Source organism: Vitis riparia, chromosome 14, assembly GCF_004353265.1.
Source record: "Vitis riparia cultivar Riparia Gloire de Montpellier isolate 1030 chromosome 14, EGFV_Vit.rip_1.0, whole genome shotgun sequence".
In the NCBI taxonomy this organism is placed as follows: Eukaryota; Viridiplantae; Streptophyta; class Magnoliopsida; order Vitales; family Vitaceae; genus Vitis; species Vitis riparia.
Window position 1 is genome coordinate 17,521,283 of NC_048444.1, and position 20,633 is coordinate 17,541,915.

Below are 20,633 nucleotides of genomic sequence, written 5' to 3' on the forward strand. Positions count from 1 at the left end.
TATTTTTAAAAACTATTTTTTAAATTTGTTTTGACACTATCTTTTTTGTTGTTTGAGTATCTCAATAATATTATTTGAATTTCAATTTTTCAATTTTTTTTTTAAAATAATTATGCAATATATGAACATAAGTAGCTATATATATGAATAACCTTATAACCCTTTTTTTCATAACCTTTTTCAAAAACAATTACCAATTAGGCAAAAATTTCTCATTGTGGTGGTGTACTTTATATGAAAAGATGTAAGTTAAAATCTCTATTTTATATTCATATGAACATTACATACTTTTATACTTATGAGTGTTATTTTTTATACACTTATATCCATTAAAGTAAATTAATTATAAAGTTTAAACACATTTATATTTATAGGAAATATTCATCATGTGCATACTTTTTACTGTCATGGTAACTAACATTTTACCTTGAGATCAATTCAAGGTCACCCTCAAACTAGATAGAAGATAACTACACTATGTGTTTAATTAAATTAGTTTTATGTTTATTTATTATTTTAATTTTTTTCACTAGTTCGAGCCTAGGGCTATAATGGAGGTTTACCTATCGTTAACTTGAGCCCCGTTATAAAAAAAAAAACTATTATTTTTTTTTTCCTAAGATAATAACATGGCACTATGGTGGGAGAGGTTATCTTTACGTTGAGATAAAAAATTAAAATAAAAAATAAATTTATTATTTGATTCTCCTCCGCCTGCTTTTCCTTTCAAAGCATTCCAGAAACTGCTAGAAATTCTGTAGTTCCTCTGTTCTATATCTTTACCGCCAGATTTTCTCCCGTGTCGTTCCAACAAGGAACATAGATTTCAATCACGACCACCAGAAGCCCTAGATTCCGAACGACGTTGTATAAGGTTGAGTTCTTCTACCTATGGCTTCAACCTCCGCTTCATCTTCTTCTTCGTCATCCTCTCAATTCACCTACTCAAACGCTTCCTATTTTCCTCTGCCCTTCCACCTTCAACAGTCTGATCCAATGACCGCTGTTTCTCAGTACCCTAAGCCCTACGTTGCCCCTCCTCCGCCGCCTGTCCAAGTACCTGTGCCACCCGTCAAGATTCCGGCTGTGGCTCCTGTGTACCAGGCTCCGGCGCCTGTTGCCGGCGTCTACTCGCTCCCGCAGTATCAGCAGGTGTGAATTTTTTTTTCTTCCCTGGCTTTAATGTTTTGACTTGGGGTTTCGGCTCCATGGAACTCAAAAAGTATTGCTTTTCATTGTGGAATTGTTTTTGTGGATCTAGGATTCATGTGTTTTTTGTTGAATTGACGAATTGATCGAATCTCCACATGGATTGTGGCTTCGATTGCTATTTACTTTGAATCTTCTACAAGTATTGATGTAAATTAACTCAATAATATTGGAATCATTATTCCTTTTTATTTTATTTTATTTGAAATCGATAATAGATGAAAATTTTAACTTTCCAAGAATAAGAGTGAAATTACCAATTTTGGGATGGAAATTCTACACCTAAATGCTACACATGAGACTGTTTCAAAAAGAATTTGATGCTTATCCTTTAAAATATACACTATGAAAGGCATATATATGTTTCTTTCCAGAGATTAGTTGAATAATGCTTGGGTATATTACCATTCATGTTTGTAATTTTTAGCATGTGTAAACAGGCTCAACAGTTATTCCAAGGGATGCACAGACAATCACTCCTGAAGCTCCTTGAGAGTGTAAAAGCTGCCCTTGCCGCAGTGAAATTGAGCACAAAGCTGAGACAAAGAAGAAAGCAATTCCCGTAAAGCTGCTGGTACAACTTGGGAGGATCCACGCTTGCAGAGTGGCCAGAAAGTATGATTCGTTGTCCCTTTATCTTTGCCTTTTCTTTTTTTCTTTTCTTTGCATTACTGATGAAGATGACAATCTTTTTGTAAATTGTGTAATTTGAGTTAATGATTAAACTATTTTTTAATGAATAATGGGTGATAATTTTTGGAAATTATTTTTCATACAGATAATTGGAGATAATCTTTGTTGCTGTACAATGACTGCTGTAAGCTTGGTTTGCTTAGTGGTGCATCTCTTTCTCAGAATCTGAAACTAAGAATGAAAAGTATCTAAGTTATTGGTTTGGTTGTACAATTTTCTGTTTGATGAATGTTGTCAAAAGTTCTATGGGTTTCTATGATTTTCTAGTTTCTAGTATCAAATACAGGTATGGGCCTTGGACTTTGATGTCAGTTCTTTTTGAATCCAAATCTGTGTATTGCACATATTTCGTGAAGTTACTCCTAACTGCTAGAAATTGCTATCTTTATATGTTTCTAGTATCAAATACAGGTCATGGGCCTTGACTTTGATGTCAGTTCTTTTGAATCCAAATCTGTGTATTGCACATATTTCGTGAAAGTTACTCCTAACTGCTAGAAATTGCTATCTTTATAGAAGCGCATTGTGCTTCATGATTAATTAGAATCTGTGTTAGATGCTATAGAGACTTGAGATTTTAGGTTTTGAGGTTAATAACTGGAGAGTGGGAGAGTCCTAAGGGCTTGGCCATGAAAAGTTCTTTGGTTATCAAAAAAAAAAAAAAAGAAAAAATAACTAGAGAGTGACCTTTTGTTCTATTAGATATTAATATTTAAAATGTCAGCAGAAGTAAAATTAGAAAAGCTATCGGCTATTAACACAAAAGATAAAAGATGTGATGTTATCATGTTTGTGATGCTCTTACTGTAAATCTCCTTGCCAAGAACATGCTTTGAAATTTTCGTATAATTACTTGATTTGGAAAGGGTCTCACAAGAATGTGGGAAACAGAAATTAGAATCGTCAGCAAAAAAAAAATGTTGGAAAATTTTGGTGCACAGGTATAGGAGCTATGTGAGGAGCTTTAGAGATCTAGATAGTATGTGTTCAAGGGGAGGGTGTAAAATGTCAGGACAGAAAACACCGGCAAGCTTTACTGCATTAAGATTCCTCTTGGAATTGTGTTTTTTAGGATTTTTGTCCCCAATGGGTTTTTCATTTGATCCATGACCATATTTATAGTTATATACATCATATCACTCAGTCACATAACTTCACTCAACTCTTGTAAATTTTGGATGTCAAGAGATAGACCTTTTGGAAGCTAGCTGATGATGAGAATATAAGGCTTTGTTTGGAAACTATCCTTAAAAACAGCTTTTGTTTCTAACATAAAACATGTTTGGCAAACTTCTAATGAAAAACAATTTCATGAAAATTTATTTTTAAAATAGACTGTTTTTTAGGACAAATTTTAGGTGTTTTTAGTTGTTTTTTACATAGTATTCTGAGCAACAATTGAAAAAATGGAGAACACTTTAAAAACTTTTGCATTGTACATAAAGGCATAGTTCCATTTAGGACTAGCTTCTTTGGGTGGGAGGCGGCTTGGTGCAGGCTGCTCACCATTGACTGCCTAAAGAGATTTGGTTGGAGCATCCCCAATAGGTGCTTTTTGTGCAAATATGAGGAGGAAATCACAGATCACCTTCTCTTGTTTTGTGAGAAGGCCAGAATGTTATGGCTTCTGATCTCCCTTTTTGGGGTGCAATGGGTGATGCACTCCTCTGTGAAAAAGAACCTCCTTGGATGGCATGGATCTTTCGTGGGCAAGAAAAGGGAGAAAGCTTGGAGAGCTGCCCCCCTCTGCCTAATGTGGACCATTTGGAAAGAAAGGAATAGGAAGACCTTCGATGATATTGAGAGGAACGACCAAGATATTAAATCCATTTTTTTGTACACTTTTGTGAATTGGGCTAGGGTGTATATAGAGGAACACACTCTCTCTTTGTTAGATTTTGTAGACTGGCTAGCCACCAAGTAAGGGTCAAGCTTGTTTATTTTTTGTTTTTTGCCTCTTTGTATATTGGTATACTCCGTGTATACCTTTTCTCTAGCCTTTGGCTCTTAATGAATTATCTTTACCAATAAAAAAAAAAAAAAAAAAAAATCATTGAGAACAAACCTAGAAAATTGTTTTTCGTATTTGAGTTCCAAACAGAGTTTTATTTCTGAAAACTATTTTTAAGAACTATTCTTAAAAGCTGTTTTTTTGAAAACATTTCCAACCAGACCCTCAGTTTTGCCCAAACTTCATGGAGAATTATCAAATATCTACTGAGGTAACTGATACCTTAAGTAATTGTTCTCTTTTGAGAAATCTTTCGTGGACCCATTCTTTGTAAAGACATGAACCTAACCAAAAACAGGGGGAAAAACAGATACCTTAGCAATAAATGCATTGCCTAATTCACTGATTTGAATTCACATTTACCAATCCATCAAATTTCCTTTTTTTTTTTTTTGTGTAAGGAATCGTTGGCTCCGATGACTATGAGATTCAGAGAGGGGCAACCACCCTTAGAAACTCTCCATCCCTTTGACACAGCCCCTGGAGCCTCATTCTTGATGTTCTTTTATTTTTTTGCATGGAAGAAAGTAGAAGGAATAATAATTTCAAGATCTCTCATCCAGCTTTGCATAATAATACTAGTACTAGTAGTATTTAATATATTTTGCTTATTTACCTATCAAAAAAAAAAAAAAACTAGTACCAGTAGTAGTGATATGCAGTTTTTTATCAACTGAAGGTGGATAGTTTGTGTTAATGTCACCAGGATTAAATAACTGAAATATTGCTTGTTGCATTTGATTTGCTACCATGTAAGCTGTGGGAACTATCACATATTTTTTTTTTTTAGGCAAATTAAAGAGAGTTAATGGTGGAACTGTTGGGTTAAACATCATACTATTTCCCATCTTTAAAGTAAAGCTTAGGTTTTGACCTTTACGTAACTTGAAAGTAGGTTTTTTATATATGTATGTATGTATGCTTGTATTATATTAGAAACAACATATTCATTTCATTGAATGGTAATACAAAGAAAGGTGAGGAATTCTTATAAAACTATTTTCAGACTATGGGCAGAAAAAACGTGTTTGTACTAAAACTGCTTTGTGCACTCGAGGAGGAAAAAAAGTATCCAACAAAAAAGTCTAGTTTCTTTGCTTCTTGCTGATGTGGACTACTGTAAGTATGGGCAGAAGAATTGATTTAGGTTTTACTTACAATCAGATTTTAGGTCCTCTCTAGGTCCACATCTGCTTTAGAAGGATCAGGTTGAACTTTCCTTACTTTTCAATATAGATGTGTTGATTTTGAAGCATGGGCATAAGTATTGATTTAGGTTGTACTTACCATCAGATTTTAGATCTTCTCTTGGTCCACATCAGTTTTCCATAGAAGGATCAGGTTCAACTTTCCTTCCTGTTAAATATAGATGAGTTGATTTGGGCTATGTTTACGGTTTTGGTTCAATGTATGTGCTCAACCTTATCCAGCCGAAGCCATTGTTATCCCTAATGAAATATTATTACCGCTTGTTTGGTCTAGTGAAAGTGTAATGCCAAATTCTGGGTTCTTGGACCAGCCATTGGTGTAAGATCTAATTATGTTAGAATTCGATCTGGATTTGGGATGAGTTACATGAGGACAGCCTAATATGAGTTGCCATGTGTTGTTCCTTCATAGGCAAAAAAAAGGATCATGAATATGATATACAACACCTAACAAAAAGTAGATTTCCATGTGCTTACCTATCAACACAAAAAAAAAAAAAAAAGTAGATTTCCATGTTCTATATGCTTTTCTTGTTGACTATTGACATCTCATTGGTTCATTGACATTATTCCTATGATGCTATATATGTTCCTACCCCTCCTTTTTGCCTGGATATGCTTCTCTCATGCCTGGCAGAACTGTTGGCATCCTGCAGATGATTATCGTTTATTTTGTGGTGATCTTGGCAATGAGGTGAATGATGATGTTCTTTCAAAAGCATTTTCACGATTTCCTTCCTTCAATATGGCTAAAGTAAGTTTCTATTTCACTCAAGTTCTTTACCTTTTCTTTATTAGGAATTCTATTTTTAGATATCATTTGCTTGGTGCATGGTGAGCTTTTTGCCCATTCTCTTTGCTACTTTGTTTTTAAAGTTCATAGAGATCTTAAAATTTGTATGCTTTTAAGGTAGCTTTCTTAATAGTCTTCTCAATGTTTTAAAAGGCTAAAGGTGGTCTTTAGGTGTTTTGTCTAAATGAGACGAGGCGTAAGCCTCAAACAAAAATAATAAAGAATTATCAAAAAATAAAAAAAATCATAAATTCACAATAAAGTTGAGTAATTAAAGAAGATAGAATTTATAATGATAAAATTAATTCTTATAAAAAAATAATGATAAAATTAATTATTTTTCATTGTTAATAGTTCTAATTTAGTTCCTTTTTCTCTTGTAAATTTTAGCTTTCTCTCATGGTTTTACCAAATAATTTTCAATATTATTGTTATCATCACTAGGATCTTTCAAGGAATATAATCATATCCTATTGTTATATTATCTTCCCCATTGGTGTTAATATTCACCCTCCTTCTTCATCCACTAATTATAGTGGTATCTTTTTTATCTATCAATAATTAGATTATATGTGTGATCAACCACTAAGACAATCAATAATTCCTTTATTCTTCTCAATCTCTCTTTTACCCTTCCATTTAAAAAGTTAATTGAAAGTCAAGTAAACATTTATTTTGTAAAAGGTTTAACCAAGTAGGGACCTAATACAAAATTCATGAAATCTATATTAGAAGTTCACAAAAGCATAGATGATAGAACCTACTAAAACTCATTGAATATTGAGACTTAAGGCTCTTATAAAATATATACTAAAAGCCCATAAAGACCGAAAATCCTTTAGATGTTTGAGGCTTATGCCTCAATAGCCTTGAGGTTATAACATCAAAGCTATAAGCCTCGACAAGGTGAGGCTTAAGCCTCAATTACCCTAACCAAGGCTATAGCCTCAAGGTTAATTTGTAGAGCCTCACGTTGAGGTCAGCCTCGAGGTATAAACCTTAATAGCCTTTTAAAACATGGAGTCTTCTCTCTCTCTCTCTCTTTGTTTCTGTTTTTTTTTTTTTTTGGTTGGGATGGTCATATATTTTTCAATAGTCTTTTTGTTTGTTAGATGTCTGAATCTTTGTAGAAATTTGAAAGACACACGATATGGAGAAAGTTCAATAAACAATATTACTAGATGCAACTTAGTGTTTAGTTTCCGATGACTTATTTTTTAGAGCATGACATTTTCAGTATGTTATTTGATAGAAAAGCAAAATCTATGCAGTCAAGTATTTCACTATTCACATCATATATTGCCAAACTCCAGGATAGTTTATGTCTCACTATCATTGTGCTTGGTCTATTGCTATTATATTTGAAGTTTATATTGTTTCTTCTAAGATGCCTAGGATTTGATGTAAAATTTGTTAATGATATATTACAATTGTTATTATCTTGATTGTAGTTGGCACTCTTTTTTCCTTCCCTTTTTCTCTATAAATCAAATAATTTATAATTTGTATGATTTTTTTTTAAACTAACTAAAAATCAAGTGTATTTAGAAGGTTGTTTCATATTCCTTTAGAATTATATGTCCCAAGGATTCTAAGTGATACAATAAATTTTTTGTTTATAGTATATAACCTTTCCTTGTTAATATAGGATACATGTATGGTAGTTAGGACTCCTAGCCTTGTATATATATATATTTCTCAATTGTAAGTAGATCATTACATTAATGAGAATTAAGGTCTTTCTTCTTTCTCTCTCTCTCAACATGGTATCAGAGCCAAGGAAGAAAACCTAATTCTTTCTTGTTTCCCGTGTCATCAACTCCGGGAAACCTTCCGGTGACCGTGTTTCATTCCGGTCACCTTTCCCATCTTCCAATACTTTCCGGTCATTCGGATCGTCGACAGAAACTACTCACCGCCGGCGAACTTTTCCGGCGAATTTTCCGGCGAGCTTTTCCGGCGACTTTTCCGGCGACGTATTTTTCCGACACCGACTATACCAGAAGGAGCGCCTGGAGGAGATCTACAACTTTTGTGAAGGCACCGGCACCAAAATCCCATCCACGCGCCGTCCACGCGCAAATTTCCGGCCGGCGACTGAATCTCACGCGCCGGCGCGTGAGGGCGCGTGAGGCCTTTTCCGGCGACGCGCCTCCTCCTCCAGCTTCGCCTGACGCCGACCAGCCTCCCTACCTCCCTGGTTCTCCCATCCGAGCCCTGCACATACCTCTTTTGGGGATTTTTGTCTCCGTCGGCCCTCCAAACAGCCTTTCCGGCGAAGCTCCGACTACTTTTTCTCCACTCCAATCCCTGCACGTGCCTTGGGAAGTGTTCTTCTACCTTTCTGGTGGTACCACGCCGCGATCTGAGGCCGTCTCCCTTTTTCGGTGGTGCCACGCCGCAATCTGAAGCCGTATTAGGGCTCTCTTCGATCCAAACATACTTCATTCTTCAGATAAGTAGATATGACTACTAAAAATTCCATTTTTTCCGCTGTTATATCTGGATCTCCTATGATTACTTCGGAGAAATTGGTTGGCAGTGACAATTATCTTTCCTGGTCTGCGTCTGTTGAACTTTGGTTTATGGGTCAAGGATATGAGGATCACTTGATTACACAGGAGGCAGATATCCCTGAGGTTGACCGCGTACAGTGGAGGAAGATAGATGCACAGTTATGTAGTGTATTATGGCAATCGGTTGATCCCAAGATTCTTCTTCATCTTCGGGCCTACAAAACTTGTTTTAAATTTTGGACTCAGGCCAAAGGATTATATACGAATGATATCCAGCGTCTTTATAAGGTGGCTTCTGCAATTGTCCATCTCAGCCAACAGGACTTGGATCTATCTACTTATATTGGCCAGATTGCCTCTCTTAAGGAGGAGTTCTTGACTGTGATGCCTCTTACTCCTGATGTTGGGGCTCAACAAACACAGCTTGACAAGTTCTTCATGGTTCTTACTCTTATTGGCCTCCGTCCGGATCTTGAGCCTGTCCGCGATCAGATTCTTGGTAGTTCATCAGTTCCGTCCTTGGATGATGTGTTTGCTCGCCTCCTCCGTATCTCCTCCACTCAGACTTTGCCATTTGATAGCACTTCAGATTCTTCTGTGTTAGTTTCTCAAACTAACTCTCGAGGAGGCCGTAGTGGTACCCGAGGTAGAGGTCAACGTCCTCATTGCACCTATTGCAATAAACTTGGCCACACTCGCGATCGTTGCTATCAGTTACATGGACGACCTCCTCGCACTGCCCATGTGGCCCAGTCCTCTGATTCTCCGCTGCCTCAAGCTCCGAGCTCTTCCGCATCTCAGGCTTCTGTTGCCTCTGTTGCCCAGCCTGGTAATGCCTCTGCCTGCCTTACCCACACATCTTCTCTTGGACCCTGGATTCTAGATTCTGGAGCTTCTGATCACTTATCTGGTAATAAGGATCTTTTCTCCTCTATTACTACTACCTCTGCTTTACCTAATGTTACCTTAGCTAATGGTTCTCAAACTGTGGCTAAAGGTATTGGTTTGGCCCTTCCTCTGCCTTCTCTACCTCTCACTTCTGTCCTTTATACTCCTGAATGTCCTTTTAATCTTATTTCCATCAGCAAAATCACTCGTACTCTTAATTGCTCTATTACCTTTTCTGATAAATTTGTGACCTTGCAGGACCGGAGTACGGGGAAGACGATTGGCATAGGACGTGAGTCTCAAGGCCTCTATCACCTCACCTCGGATTCATCTCCTGCAGTTTGCATTTCCACTGATGCTCCTCTCCTCATTCACAATCGTCTGGGCCACCCTAGTCTCTCCAAGTTCCAGAAGATGGTCCCTCGTTTTTCCACTTTATCGTCGCTTCCGTGTGAGTCATGTCAGCTTGGGAAACATACTCGTGTCTCGTTCCCAAAGCGTTTGAATAATCGGGCAAAGTCTCCTTTTGAGCTTGTCCACACTGATGTTTGGGGTCCTTGTCGGACTGCGTCTACTTTAGGATTTCAGTATTTTGTCACTTTCATTGATGATTATTCTCGATGTACTTGGTTATTTTTAATGAAAAATCGAGCTGAGTTATTCTCTATTTTCCAGAAATTTTATGCTGAAATCCAAACCCAGTTCAATGTTTCTATTCGTGTGTTACGCAGTGACAATGCCAGGGAATATTTTTCAGCCCCATTTACTTCGTTTATGTCTCATCATGGGATTCTTCATCAGTCTTCTTGTGCTCATACTCCTCAACAAAATGGGGTAGCTGAACGCAAGAATCGACATCTTGTTGAGACAGCTCGTACTCTCCTCCTCCATAGCAATGTTCCTTTTCGTTTTTGGGGGGACGCTGTTCTTACCGCTTGTTATTTGATTAATCGTATGCCCTCCTCTGTCTTACATGATCAGATTCCTCACTCCCTTCTCTTCCCTGACCAACCACTTTATTTCCTTCCTCCTCGTGTCTTTGGTTGTACTTGCTTTGTTCATATTCTCACTCCTGGACAGGACAAGCTTTCCGCCAAAGCCATGAAGTGTCTCTTCTTGGGATACTCTAGACTTCAGAAGGGTTATCGTTGTTATTCCCTTGAGACTCATCGATACTTTATCTCCGCTGATGTCACCTTCTTTGAGGACTCACCATTCTTTTCCACCACTTCTGAGTCTCTTCCTGTTTCTGAAGTCTTGCCTATTCCCATTGTCTCCCCACCTGATGCTATGCCTCCTCGGCCACTTCAGGTTTATCATCGTCGCCCTCGTGTCGTTGCTCCTCTCCCTTTTGCTGAGGCACCTGCTGACTCACTTCCTATCCCTTCGGCTTCACCTACCCCGGCTCTGCCTTCTCCTAATGACTTACCCATTGCTGTTCGGAAAGGTACTCGCTCTACTCGTAATCCTCATCCTATTTACAATTTTTTGAGTTATCATCGATTATCTTCACCCTATTCTGCTTTTGTTTCTGCTATATCCTCTGTTTCTCTTCCAAAGAGCACCCATGAAGCTCTTTCCCATCCAGGCTGGCGACAGGCAATGGTGGATGAAATGGCTGCTCTGCACTCTAATGGCACTTGGGATCTTGTTGTTTTACCCTCGGGTAAATCTACCGTTGGTTGTCGTTGGGTTTACGCAGTTAAGGTTGGTCCTGATGGTCAGGTTGATCGCCTTAAGGCCCGCTTAGTTGCTAAAGGCTATACTCAGGTTTATGGTTCTGATTATGGTGACACATTCTCTCCGGTTGCCAAGATTGCTTCTGTTCGTCTGCTTCTCTCCATGGCTGCCATGTGTTCTTGGCCTCTTTATCAATTGGATATTAAAAATGCCTTCCTTCATGGTGATCTTGCCGAGGAAGTTTATATGGAGCAACCTCCTGGTTTTGTTGCTCAGGGGAGTCTGGTTTAGTATGCAGGTTACGCCGTTCTCTATATGGCTTGAAACAATCTCCTCGAGCATGGTTTAGCCGTTTTAGTTCTGTTGTTCAAGAGTTTGGCATGCTTCGCAGTACAGCAGACCATTCAGTTTTCTATCATCATAACTCTTTGGGGCAGTGTATTTATCTGGTTGTTTATGTGGACGACATCGTCATTACAGGCAGTGATCAGGATGGTATTCAGAAACTAAAGCAACACCTTTTTACCCACTTTCAGACCAAAGACTTGGGGAAACTCAAGTATTTCTTGGGAATTGAGATAGCTCAATCCAGTTCTGCTGTGGTCCTTTCCCAAAGGAAGTATGCTTTAGACATCCTGGAAGAAACTGGTATGTTAGACTGTAAACCGGTAGACACACCTATGGATCCGAATGTCAAACTTGTACCAGGACAGGGGGAGCCTTTAGGAGACCCCGGGAGATATCGACGGCTCGTAGGTAAATTGAACTATCTCACCATTACTCGTCCAGACATTTCTTTTCCTGTGAGTGTTGTTAGTCAATTCCTACAGTCACCATGTGATAGCCATTGGGATGCTGTAATCCGCATTCTTCGATATATCAAAAGTACACCAGGCCAAGGTGTGTTGTACGAGAACAGAGGTCATACTCAGGTTGTTGGTTACACAGATGCAGATTGGGCTGGCTCACCCACAGATAGACGTTCCACTTCAGGGTACTGTGTTTTTATTGGAGGTAATCTAATATCTTGGAAGAGTAAGAAACAAGATGTAGTGGCCAGATCTAGCGCTGAAGCCGAGTATCGAGCTATGGCTTTGGCAACATGTGAACTCATATGGTTGAGACATCTTCTTCTAGAGTTGAGATTTGGAAAGGATGAACAGATGAAACTCATATGTGATAACCAGGCCGCATTACATATTGCATCCAATCCAGTCTTTCATGAAAGGACCAAACATATTGAAGTTGACTGTCATTTCATTAGAGAGAAGATCGCATCAGGATGTGTTGCTACAAGTTTTGTTAATTCAAATGATCAACTAGCTGACATCTTCACTAAATCTCTCAGAGGTCCTAGGATTAAATATATTTGTAACAAGCTTGGTGCATATGACGTATATGCTCCAGCTTGAGGGGGAGTGTTGAATATAATGTATTTATAGTATATAACCTTTCCTTGTTAATATAGGATACATGTATGGTAGTTAGGACTCCTAGCCTTGTATATATATATATTTCTCAATTGTAAGTAGATCATTACATTAATGAGAATTAAGGTCTTTCTTCTTTCTCTCTCTCTCAACAGCTATTATATTTGAAGTTTATATTGTTTCTTATAAAGGTTTCTTCTAAGATGCCTAGGATTTGATGTAAAATTTGTTAATGATATATTACAATTGTTATTATCTTGATTGTAGTTGGCACTCTTTTTTCCTTCCCTTTTTCTCTATAAATCAAATAATTTATAATTTGTATGATTTTTTTTAAACTAACTAAAAATCAAGTGTATTTAGAAGGTTGTTTCATATTCCTTTAGAATTATATGTCCCAAGGATTCTAAGTGATACAATAAATTTTTTGTTTCTTGAACATGAGATTATTATTATTTTGATTATGATTATGATTTATGATTATCACCATCATTGTGATCATTATTATCATTATCATTATCACCACCTTGACAACCTTTGGAATCATTATTTACCTCTGCATGGCCCTAAGGGCCTTTACAACCTTCCTCACCACCTCTGCCCAATCTCAAGGACCTTGACTACTTTCCTCACCATCTTTGCCACCTTGACAACCTTTGGAATCATTATTTACCTTTGCTTGAGGGCCTTGACAACCTTCCTCACCACCTTTGCCCGGACTCAAAGGCCTTGACAACCTTTGGGATCATACTATTAGTATTACTATTATTATTATTATTATTATTCAAAACATTATTATTATTATTATTACTATTATTATTCGAAGAAATAGTATTATTATTAGTTTTGAATAATAATAATAATGTTTCGAATATTATAAAGGAATTAAGTAGAGTCAGTTCATCCAAATCTCTTAGGATAAATAATATTGCATCACATAGTTTTGCATATAATTTAGACCGTTAGACCGTTATTCATGTAATCTAGACAGTTCTTCATATACTATAGATTCATTAGTTGTATCATTTAGTCAACATAATTTTGCTAGTCAAAATTTAAATTCTTCATCATCCAATCAAACAAATGTTAATAATTTGAAATTAGATCTATAAATGATTCAAATTGAAAATCAATTAAATAATTTGAAATATTTTAAACTTTACTCCAAAAGTTCCTATTTTTGAACAAAAATCTTTGTCAATAACTTCTACTCATTTTGCTAGTCAATACTTTTTATATCAATACTATTATAAAAAGTTGTAGAAAAACTTCTCCTTTTGTTCCTTACAATGGTGCAAAGAGAGATTATTTCAAAAGTCTCAAACCTCAAGTTAGAAATGCTTTACGTAAACAATATGAAAACTATATGCAACAAATCAAAATGACAATTCCCTTTTTCCATGGTTTTTCAAATTTAGGAAACCTCTTAAAAGAATCATAACATTAACAATAGAACAAGGAATAAAAAATTCTCCAAGTAATCCAAATAATAAACTTTTTAATCAACAAAATTCAAATCTTAATCAAGAAGAGTTAAATTTTAACAAAAATGAAACAAAATTTAATCAAATTTTGTTTTCTTCTACCCTGAGAGAGGTAGAAGTAGGAGAAACTCTAGAAATAAAAGAAGTGGAACAAAAGAAATAATTGAATAAATAACTGAAGATTCAAATGTATAGAAACAAACAAAACAACAAAATAATGAAATAAATGAAACAAATGATTTATTTCTATTGGTTTGTCATGTTCATTTGTTTCATATATTTCTTTCATTTCATTATTTTATTATTTTGTTTGTTTGTATGCATTTGAATCTTCAGTTACATCTTCAATTATTTCTTTTGTTTTTGCGTCTTTTGTTTCTACTATTTCTCCTATTTCTACCTCTCCCAGGCTAAAAGAAAACAAAATTTGATAAATTTTGTTTCATTTTTGTTAGAATTTGACTCTTCTTGATTAAGATTTGAATTTTGTTGATTAAAAAGTTTATTATTTTCCTATAAAAAAAAACAAAGTTTATTATTTGGATTATTTGGGGAATTTTGTATTCTTTTTTCTATTGTTAATGTTATGATTCTTTTAAAAGGTTTCCTAAATTTGAAAAACCAGTGGAAAAAAGGAATTGTTATTTTGATTTCTTACATGTAGTTTTCATATTGTTTATGTAAAGTATTTCTAATTTAAGGTTTGAGAGTTTTGAAATAATTTCTCTTTGCATCATTGTAAGGGGAGAAGAAATCTAGTTTAATCCATTTAGTGTCAAGAACAAAAGGAGAAGATTTTCTATTATGTTTTTGATAGTTTTTATTTAAAAAGTATGATCATCAATGAATAGAAGTTATTTACAAAGATTTTTATTAAAAAATAGGAACTTTTGAATATATTTGTCAAATCATTTAATTGATTTTTAATATGAATCATTTCCAAATCTAATTTTAAATTATTAATATTTGTTTAATTAGATAATGAAGAATCTAAATTTTGACTAGCAAAATTATGTTGGTTAAATAATGTAGCTAATGAATGTACAATATATAAAGAACTGTCTAGATTACATGAATATCTATCTAAATTATATGTAGGACTATGCGATGCAGAACCATCTATCCTAAAAGATCTGGATGAACTAACTTTACTTAATTCCTTTATAACATTACTCATTGTCACAGAAAATAATCACAATTATATCCTTTGTTAAATTCAAATAATTTTTTGAGTAGGGACCACCACAATTGGATCAACATAGGACTTATGTTCCTTCTGCCCTTTAAACACTGCTATTTAGGTTGACTAAACCGTTCACAGAAAATTCAATTTGAACTAACTCAAGGCTCAATAAATGATTATAGATTGTTCCAAGTCGTAACATCACTAAGTTCTTAAGCAGAACTTGACTCTGATATTATCCATCTCCTCACCATCTTTTCCACCTTGACAACCTTTGGAAATCATTATTTACCTTTGCTTGGCCTAAAAGGGCCTTGACAACCCTTCCTCACCATATCTGCCTATCCTCAAGGGCCCTGACAACCTTTGGAATCATCATCATCATTATTATTATTATTTGAAACATTATCATTATTATTATTCGAAACATCATCATTATTATTATTATTATCACCACCTTCACAAACGTTGGAATCATTATCTACCTGTCATTATCTACGTAGCCTCAAGGGCCTTGACAACCTAGGGAATCATTATTATTATTGTTATTAATCATTATCTACCTAGCCTCAAGGGCCTTGACAACCTTAGGAATCATCACTATTATTGTTATTATTCAAAACGCTTCCATCTCCTCACCACCTCTGCTTGGCCTCAAGGGCCTTGACAACCTTTGGAATTTTATGTCCCAAGGATTCTAAGTGATGCAATAAATTTTTTATTTCCTGAACATGAGATTTAAAAACCAATCAAGATCAGGTCCAGCCATGTAATATGGGATATGGGGAGTTAGGGTGGATATTAGGAATTGAGTTGGTTAAATTTGATCTGATCTGCTGAATAGCTTTAGTTATGCATCTGTTGGCTTGGCGGCTTGACTAGAGGTTACATGGAATCAGGCGAAGTCTTGTAATATTTACCCAGAATGGTTTGGGTACAGTTGGTGTTGCCCAGCTAAGATTGGCAATAGGTTGTGTTCTGAGTTGAGCATAGAATGTAAAACAAGTTCTTTATCCTTTTTGGATTTCATTGTTTTTAATGCTGGCCTAAGCTTTTGTTCTATGCTTTTAATTTCCTGTGGGTGGTCCAATGATTTTGTAATGGAGCAACTTAGAATTGAAATGAGCAAACAGTATTTTTCCAAACTAACCTCTTTCATCATGTTGCTATTGAGCATGTCGAACTGGTGTAGTTTCCTTCAAATCTTTGGAATTGTTCTAACCGGATAAGTAGTTTCACACTTCAGCTTTGGGTAGCTGTTGTCTAAGCTATTTCATTTCATTTGAAAGAAGACCAATCTGTTACTTTCAACATAATATGATCCTAATGATATTTTAGGCTGTGCGAGATTCAGTGGGTTGGTGGATGGGTGTGCTGGATTAGGCTCTGAGCTATGCAATTTCAGGCACATTGTGATGGGTTACCTATGCTAATTTATTGGCTGCATTCCATTGTCTCAAATCTTGTGTCTGTGCATCTTTGTGGGACATTTCATTAATTACTGTGATCTTGCAGGCTGGCTGTTAATTTTATGAACGAGGACTTTTCATATCACTTTTTATGGTTGGAAACTAATACATAGTTCCTCACACTCACAGGTTGTCAGAGATAAGCGGACAGGAAAAACCAGGGGCTATGGATTTGTTAGCTTTTCCAACCCTTTAGACCTTGCAGCAGCACTTAAGGAAATGAACGGTAATAGATCTTTTCATGGTTTTGTCTTCTTCCATGTTTTCAAGTTTGCTTGTTGGGCACTATGCATAACAACAATGTAATTGGTGCAATGAAACTCAGTGTGATTTTTTGCAGTCTGCATGGGATTTTATTGAACACGCTCTCTTCACTACATGTGAGATTATATGACATGTAATCTACTTCCTACCATAATGTTGGTTAATTGGATTTGATCTCCTTCAATTTCTTCAAAAACATATCATCTATAATTATTAGCTACTTTTTGGATTTTATTAAGCTGTTGATCATGGACAAAGACAAATAGATAATTACCTCGTTACTGCACTGACAAGATGCTGGTGTCAAACGCAGAATATGGGTATGAGTTAACATTTTTTTTTTATCAGGATGTGAGTTTTCAGACATAGAACATGGTTATAAGTTAGCTGACACTGTGATGGATGGGATGAGCTTTGCAATGGGTATTTAACCCTCATTATGCCTGAGTTTTCACATGGCCAAAAAGGGAAAATGCTAAAATAGGAGTAGTATATGGTTAATTGCACATTTCAAATACATCTACACTTACAAAAAAAAAAAAAAAAAGTTAATTGCACATTTAATGTAATTTTTCCATGTCCATTTGATCTAATAATATGGAATATTTCATTTAAATCAAATATCAAATTTTGTGCTAATATAATTGTACCATTTACATCTTGAAAATATGATGATGCTGAAGGTTATAATGACTTAAAATAACAATTTTTAATGTTGAGAAGTTTCTGCTATAATGACTTACGTATGTTGATTTAAATCTCAATTTTCAGGAAAATATGTTGGAAATAGACCAATCAAACTACGTAAGAGCAATTGGAGGGAGAGGACAGATTTTGAAGCCTTGGAAAGACAAAAGGTACATTAATTCTTTGGTGTTGTATGGCTTCCATGTTTATGCTTTGCCTTACTTTGGGTGTGCTTACTTTGGGTGTCTCCTGACTCACTTGGCAGAACCATATACAAAAGAAACCAAAGCTTTCAAAGAAGAGTGTATTACATAAGTGAGCACCAGAAGAGATGGACCTGATGATAGTAAGCCAAGTAAGTAAAGCTGGATAGTATTTCTTTTCCATGTTAACTATTCAGGTATAGGAACATTTGAACCTAATGGTAGTAACCAAAGCAAGAAACCCTTAATAGCCTAGTATTGTTTTTATTTTATTGTGTATGAAATGGGCTTTTGAACCTGCTCTTAAAATTATTTGTTCATTTATTTTTTGAAGACACATACCCTTTAGGATTGAGTCCAGTGCCAGAATTTAGTTGATCACAAAAAGTAGTCATGATAATAATTTTTTTTTTTATCTGCTGTCATTCATTGGGAATCTAATTGTCATCTAATAGTCATCAAAAGATGATTAAGAAAAGGGGGAAAAATTAATGCCTTTGGAAGGTCTCACTCAAAAGCTGAAGCTGAAGCCAAAAAATGAAAAAAAAAATAAAAAAATAAAAAAATTAAGTCATTGATTTTAAGTGCTAAAACTTTTATTGAACATGTTATACTTTCATGATACCAAACGAAGCAATTTTCATTATTAAACTTTTTATAGACAAAAAGCTTATTTATTAACATTACCCAACCACATCTTGAATCTTTCATTGAGGTTAAAAAGGGGCTTCTGACTTCCAAGAAGTCAGTCCAAACAGGTCTTAAGTAAAATTGGTTCATTTGTTGAGTTAGGAGAAGCATCCTGGATCAGTTTTATTTCCATGGATGAGCCAAAAAGTCCACAAGGGGAAGGGTTTACATGATCATGCAATGCTTGTTACAGATTGGGATGAATTTCTATGCACTTTGAGGTCCTTGCAATGTGGTTCCTGTTATGCCTATGAACCGGCAAAACTAAATATAGAGGATGTTAGAAGGGGAGGGGCTTGATATACAATCATGTAAGTGACATTTTGTATTACTAATTGTAAGCAGATTTAAAAGGACATGACATTGGTATATATTTGAAATTGTCTGAGTTATTTGAATAAGAAAGCATATGTTACAAACAATTTTCTCTATGCTCTGAAACAAGAGCTTTGAACCCTGGTATATCTCTGTTACTTATTTGCTGCCCCATATTTTTAGAAATTACTTTCTAGTACTTGGTAGGTTTTTAAACCATTTCTTGTGTGGTCCTTTTCTGTTTTCAGACTGGAATGAAAGGCTAAAATTGCTAATAATTTGGTTGTGTGTATAATTGAACAGGGTAGGTTTTAAATTGAAAGAGAGAAGGGAGATGAAGGGAGTAACGTCTATTTTCTGAACTTGTGCTTGGATGGGGATGTGAATGGGCTTGCAAGCATTTAGGGTTAATTATTATATGAAATATATTTGCTACATGTAATTGTTTGAAAGCTAAACATATTGCTTAATTGGAAATTAGGATTTCTAACTCCATAGTTTAGGCCTATGTGGAAGCCACTGCCCTTTAACATTTTTTTTCTCTTTCTCATACCCTGGGATTTTGTGTAATCGGATCTATCTTCTTCTTGAGAAAAAGGTATGGGGTGGAAACAACGAGAGGATTAAGAGGTGATAAATTGCGTTGGCATTGTGCTTGGTGTCACATTTTCTGATTATGAATGACAGTTGGATAAGATGACATCTGAATGGAATTAAGATGACATCTGAATGGAATTAAGATAATATCTTTTGTAATTTATCCAATAAATTTCTCATGTTTTTTTTAGGGTTATTATGGTCAAAAGATATTTCTGGTTTTTAAAATAAAATAATTTTCTAATTTAGAAAACATGTTGGACAAGGTGTTGATAGAAAATGGTTCTTATTTATTTACTTATTTTCTATTTATTTAGAATTTGAGGATTTTTGTAATTTGTAATTTTTTACTCTTTAAGTGCTCTTTCCAACATCAAATTCTTAGGCCAAAAAATAAAAAATTATTAACATATATATATATATTTAACATAATAGTTAACTTATATTATTTAATAATTTATAATATTTATTATTTATAAAAGTCTAAATAGTTTGATTATTAATATTATTAATAAAGAATCAAATTTCTCCAAAAAAAAAAAAAATTGGAGTGATTTTGAAACCATGTATGATATTAGGGCTTTTGTTTCTCTTTTAAGTGCTAAATTTAAAGTAAAATTGCATTTTCCCTTTTTTTGTCTTTTGAATATTAAACACAGCAGGTGATATATGCTCTGAATTTTGTCTTTTAGTATGATTTTGTTTGTTGGAAAATTATTTGTGTTTTCTTAAGCAATGTTTGAAAGATGTCAAGGAAAGAAAATAGAAAGTCAATATAAAAGGGAAAAAAAGATGGAAGGAAAATTAAAAATTTTCAATTAATATGTTTTCCCTTTGAAGGAAAATGGTAGGAAAATAAAATAACATACAACATTAATACTTCATAACCAATATTATGAAAACATTTCTAAAATTATTATTATTTATTTTAATTTACAATTAAAATGAGTTAAAATTAAGTCACGCAAATATTTATTCTAGGTCATCCATATTTACTAAATAAAACTCAGATATAAATAAAATTTACTATACTTGTTGGCATTCAAACTCTATAAGTCGAGTTCACTTGTTGGTCTAATTCAATAGTGTGAGTTATTGAATGGTGACTTGCACCAAGGTGTCATCAAGGTGACCCTTGATTACATTCCTTCAACGATCAAGTTAAAACTAAAAAGAAGGGTGGTGGGAACATGTTGGCTTGAGGCTTAAAAATTGAAAGATAAAGGTTAGTGGAAGTGGAAATAGTTCAAATGTGTGGGAAATTGGGAATAGGCCTTTATCCTCTCTTGGGAGTTAGGTGCTACAAATCACTC

The 20,633-nt window shown here is 35.0% G+C and overlaps 1 pseudogene; it reads left to right on the forward strand.

Moving 5' to 3' along the window:
• The first annotated feature begins 803 nt into the window (after positions 1-803).
• On the forward strand, positions 804-19,467 carry LOC117929591 (annotated as a pseudogene).
• The last annotated feature ends 1,166 nt before the right edge of the window (positions 19,468-20,633 follow it).